Source organism: Arachis ipaensis, chromosome B05 (assembly GCF_000816755.2).
Source record: "Arachis ipaensis cultivar K30076 chromosome B05, Araip1.1, whole genome shotgun sequence".
Taxonomy (NCBI): Eukaryota; Viridiplantae; Streptophyta; class Magnoliopsida; order Fabales; family Fabaceae; genus Arachis; species Arachis ipaensis.
Genome location: NC_029789.2, coordinates 63,075,750 through 63,081,537, shown reverse-complemented (window position 1 = coordinate 63,081,537; position 5,788 = coordinate 63,075,750). Strand labels below are relative to the sequence as shown.

The window sequence follows — 5,788 nt, the reverse complement described above, 5'->3', positions numbered from 1 at the left end:
TGAATTTAACATAAAAACTAATGAAAACATCCTTAAAAGTAACCAGATTCTACTAAAAACATACTAAAAATAATGCCGAAAAGCGTATAAATTATCTGCTCATCAATAGTAAATACTAACCCTAAAAGATGTTAATTTAAATTTAAAAGTTACAAAGATAAGACTTGATAAGATAAGGAGTGCTAAAATCCACTTTGGTCCCACTTTGGTTATGTGCTTCGGTCAAGCCTAGCGTTCAACTTGGGATATGGGCGTTGAACGCCCATTAGGGGTTGAGCTCATTGTCTTCTGCTCCCTATCTGGCGTTGAATGCTAGTTTTGAGCATTCAACGCTGGGGTCTGGTCCTTCTTGGGCGTTAAACATCAGAAGTGGACGTTTAACGCTAGTTTTGGCAGTCATTCTGGAAAAAAAGTATAGACTATCATATATTTCTAAAAAGTTCTGGAATTTAGCTTTCCAACGCCATTAAGACTGTGTCAATTGGACCTCTATAACTCATGATATGCTTGTTGGAATGCACGGAGGTCAGGATTGACAACATCTGCTATCCTTTTTTCGTCTCTGAACAAGATTCTGCCAAATTTGCCCAAAAATTACCTAAAATTATAGAAATAATACAAAAATTCAAACTAGCATCCAAAAGGTGAATTTTGCACTAAAACATACTATAGCTTAATAAAATATAACAAAAACGCTATAAAAATACTGTGAAAAAAGGTACAAAATGTTCACGCATCACAGCCATAACTCTTTCCGTTGAAAATTTGCATCTCATTATAACTGTTGAATTTGCTGTGTTAAGGAAAATATAAACTAAGATTAGTCAGATATCAGTGGTAGTAGTTGTTAAGATTTAGTGGCTAAGTTTGTTAGAAGAATTCTTGATTCTTGGTGCTTTTGACTGAGTCACTACCTTAACTAGTATATATTTCAGTTAGTGAAGCCATGCATAGTTCAATTCTTTTAATGAATGAATTTTCTATCAGTTACTTTTTATCAAATTCTCCTATATTTTCTTTAACCCTTACTCATTGCTCACCTTGTTCACGTTCGGCTACTTGCTCGCCACTGTTGGTGAGTGCGCAAGAGAGACGATCCATCCAACACAACATATCCTTCCATTATGCCTCCATTGCTGGCCTCATCCCCATCCACTCTGCCCTCGACTTCCTCCGAAACTGCACCCCAAATATGTCGCCACCCTCCTCTTCGCCTACGTCTGCCACATTGTCTATCTTGACTCCAAAGGCCCTGCTACTCCAACACCGGCGTGGCGTCATTCATAGATCACAAGCGGTGGCGTGGTGGCGACTAGACCACCAAAATCGAAGAACGGATGGAGTTTCATGATCCGGATCTATGAAGTTGAATCTTTGCTGCGATGGTCTAATACCAAAATGAGATGCAGAGGATAGAAGAATAAGAGGGTCTATGTCTAAATGACGGGATCATTTAGCAATTGACAAATTTTAATTTAACCCTTTGGTTAGTTATTAATATAAATTAATAAAGTTGTACCAAAAATAAATAACAACCACAAAATAGAATATTCCACCATGACCTTAAAGAATCCGTTTGTACTTTTTCCACCATAGACAATTTCCTATATTATATATATACAAGTTGATTTTCCTTGTGCCAAAAACGATAAGAGAACCAAATTTAATTTGTATAAATTATAATTATTACGTGTATATATTCGACGCTGATTTTTTTGGTAGATGTTATACTACATGGTAACTAATATATTATACTATTCTTTTATACCAATGTGAACTTAAAACATGCTCATAAATCATACAACAGGCATTTCATCCAAACACTATTATAGTATTATTTATCTTCCTGATATTTTCTCTTTACTTTCCGTTATCGTTATTTTCTATATGTCAGCTAATGCCAGTAGCCAAGCACCACCTTTGTGCCACTGTCCAGGATCTTACAAAATTTATGAGTATAAATACTAATTAACTTTTTGCACAACTAAAAATTAGTCATGTTAGTTTCCACTAATTCAAATTACTAATTCCATGAAAACTATCATATCTCATAAGCTGAAATACAAAAATCATCATTTACATAAACACGAGTGTCAAAATATACTAACAATAAGTTAGATTAGAATGAATCTGAGGTTCTAAACTATCCAAAGTCCATTATATTACGTGATTTATAATATCCGTGTGTACAAGTGTACAACTCTGTTGATTAATTACCTAATTTGCCCAAGATGATGATAGTATTCCTATTCCTATTCCTCTCACAATGTTACAGTAACAACTCTTTCTTCTTTTCGGCTGCATAGAGTTGGTATTCCAAGCACAAATAATAGCACTAAATTCTTTGGTCATGAATCAACCTATCATTTCAATATTGCAGACGAATCAATAAAATCCATTACCAGTAATCCCCACAGGAACATTCCCCATCTTTGAAATGATGAAATTGCTGCACGTCTCTAAGTATGATCTGCCTATCAAATATGAATGATATAAATTTAGCAGCATTGTGGCAATCTCCACAGACCCGAAGGTTCTTCATGACAACAAATAGTAGTTCCAGGAGGTGTATTTACTATTTAGAAGCCTGAAAGTAATAGCTAGTTTCTCACTGTGATATCTGAGAATAATTTCTCTCTCTTCATCATCCATGTCTGCATGAAAAACTAGAGAGGTGTCAGGTACATACCCAGCCAGCTTCAGTTCCTTTAACAATTTGTCAAGTGCATGGTGCAATGCAGTCGAAGTTGAATGAACACCATCCCCAGAGAAGAATACATGCACAATATTGTTGACTTCTATAGAGCTGCAACCAGGAATGTTCACCGCTCCTTTGTCTACCATATTTTTCCTTAAGAAATTCACATCTTCCCATTTTCCATATCTTGCACACAAGTTTGACAGAACAACGTAGTCCCCACCATGTGAATCATCCAGCTAAAAGATTCTCTCAATTACTTGCTTTTCCATTTCAACATTGCCATGGCTGCTACAAGTAGATAGCATTCTCCTCCAGAGAATCAGCGTGGGCTCGATTGGGAGTTCGTCTATGAATTTATAGGCTTCATCTAGGCATCCGGCTCGGCCTAGCAAATCTACCATACCACCATAATGCTTCATATGAGGAACAATCCCATACTCATTAGTCATACTATGGAAATGTAGCCTTCCTCTACCAATCCATTGTGACTGCAAGCAGACAATACTGCTACAAATGTTATCTCATCAGGCTGCACTTTCTCCTTCTTCATTTCTTCCAACATTGATACAGCACGGGAACCATGTCCGTGCATTGCATACGCAACAATCATCACTGACCAAGTCTGTGTGTCCCTCCTGCGCATTTGCCTAAACACCAAAATTGCATCGTCCATGCTCCCACACCTGGCAAACATATAAATAAGTGTTGTGTTCACCTTTACATACCGATTAAAATCGTGCTTCTTGACATACTCATGTATTCACTTTCCCAAGTCCAATGATCCAACCAAAGTGCATCACAATAGCACGAGAAGCATGGTGACATCATTCGGCTTAAGGCCACTCCCCTACAATTCCCTGAACAGAGCCAACGTCTCATTGGGCCTGCTATTCCTAGCATATCTAGTAATGATAGCACTATAAGCTACCACACATGGTTCATCAATCTTATCAAATACTGTCCTAGCAGTATCAACCTCATTACACACAGTGTACATGTTTATCAATGTTGGACACATATAAGTATTCTCACTTACCTCAATCTTCATAGCAAGGCAATGCAATTGCTTACCTTCCTGCAAAGCCTTAACCTTTGCACAAGCCTGGAAGAGCGAGGAAAATGTGTAACCATCAGGAAGGATTCCGTAACGAAACACTTGGGAAAACATCAGAATTGCTCTTAAGGGGTCATCAGAGCGCACGACCCCACGTGCAATGGTGTTGAAAAGGAGAATATCTAGTGGGGGAATTTGGTCGAACAGGTGGTGTGCATGGACCAATGAAGCTGGTGTAGGTCTGGCGGTGCATGAATTGATGATTTTGGTGATGACAGTGAGTCCTTTTTGTTGTTGGTGTGTCTCTGTACGAGGGAAATTGTGGTGGGAGTCCAAGAATGGAGGATGAAGATGCCATTTCTATTATTGTGAATCTTCCAATTTCGCTGCTTGTTTTGCATTGAAGTGTTTCGGTGTTTGCGAGTGAATCCGAAAATTGTGGAACTGCGACATGACAACGTGGAGCAGTGGAACAAACAGAAACGACTGGCGTACTTGAGTAGTGTTGTCGAGTTACCTTCTCTTAATTTTTCTTACTTATTTTTTTAAATATTATATTATGAATAAAATTTTAATATTTTTTAAATATTTATTCAAAAATAATTTAACTGTTTCGGACTCGATCTCCGAATCCCTAGTGGAGCAAAAACAATTCAATTATCCAGGCTCAGGCTACCACCACAGCTCAAATTGGCTAGGTAACCACAAATCCCTAACTAATATTCAAATTCAAATACTTCTCTTATCTTAGCAAATAAGATAAGTGTTCTTGTTGAGTTTGGCCGGTGTATAGCTCGTCCGTCGATGAATGTCTTCAAGCTTCTCGTCGAGATGAGTTATACGTCGGCAATAAGAAAACAAGGGGGTGGATACCTGCAAAAGACACTCCGACGCTCAAGTCAGTAAGTGTTTAAGAGGTATATAATAATTCTATGAATATAGAATGTAAGATATGAAATGAAAGTTATCATGTGTTATGTTGTGTTTATAATAATTCTATGAATATAGAATGTATTATTGAGATTAGATATAGAAGGTTCTTTTTATAGGCATAAAATTGATGAATAGAATTGATGTTATGACCGTTTGGTCATTAAGATAGAAATGATGGTCATTAAGTCGGTAATGAATGTGTCAATTACAAGCAAAAGAATGAATGATAGTTAACGCCGAGTTATAACTCATAATGCATAATAAAGACTGAGTTATAAGGTGATGGATCAATAAGATATATACTATATAAAGAGAGCAAAAGGCTCACTCAGATACGTCACACATTCTCAACACTTACCTATGCCTCTTAGATCTATTTTAACTTGAGTATTAGAGTGTCTTTGCAGATACCACCTCCTGCCGCTCTAGAGGTTCGACATCGTTAACATAAAGGCGGTAAGACCCAGAACTTTTAAAAAGTCTTATTATGAACTAATTTCAAATTATATATTTATTTACAGTTTTAATTTCAAAAATTATTTTATTAAAGATAATTAAGGCAATTTTTGATTAATTGGATTTGAAATAAATTAAGATTTTTATAAAAACTCTATAATTATGGATTATTTTTCTATTTAAATCAATTAGTATTTTTATACAACAAATAATATTTTAAAGTAATTCTAAGGATTAAATTATATTTTAAATTAGTACTCTAGATTCTAATTTGATTAAAATTAACACCAACTCAAATCATATCCAAAATTTTCTAAACTAAAATCTTAATTTAACCCTAATTTTATCTAAACCTAATTTTCCACCCTAACCCTCTAACACACAAACAACAGCCGCACCCCACCCCTCACCCACGGTTCACCTTCACCCACACACAAACACCCACACCCACAAAGAAAGAAAGAAAAAGAAAGAAAGGGGAAGAAGGAAGGGAACTGAAGAAGGAAGGAGAGGGGGGAGAACGGAAGCTACTGCGGTGGGTGTCACTGCCACCATCGCCGCCGCCATAGTTATCAAAACCGAACCAACAATCGACCCGGTGAAATTACTGGGTTAATGGTTCAACCGATGGGTCAGTGATCGAA

General features: G+C 36.7%; 1 pseudogene; it reads right to left on the bottom strand.

Moving 5' to 3' along the window:
- On the bottom strand, positions 2,132-5,711 carry LOC107640655 (annotated as a pseudogene).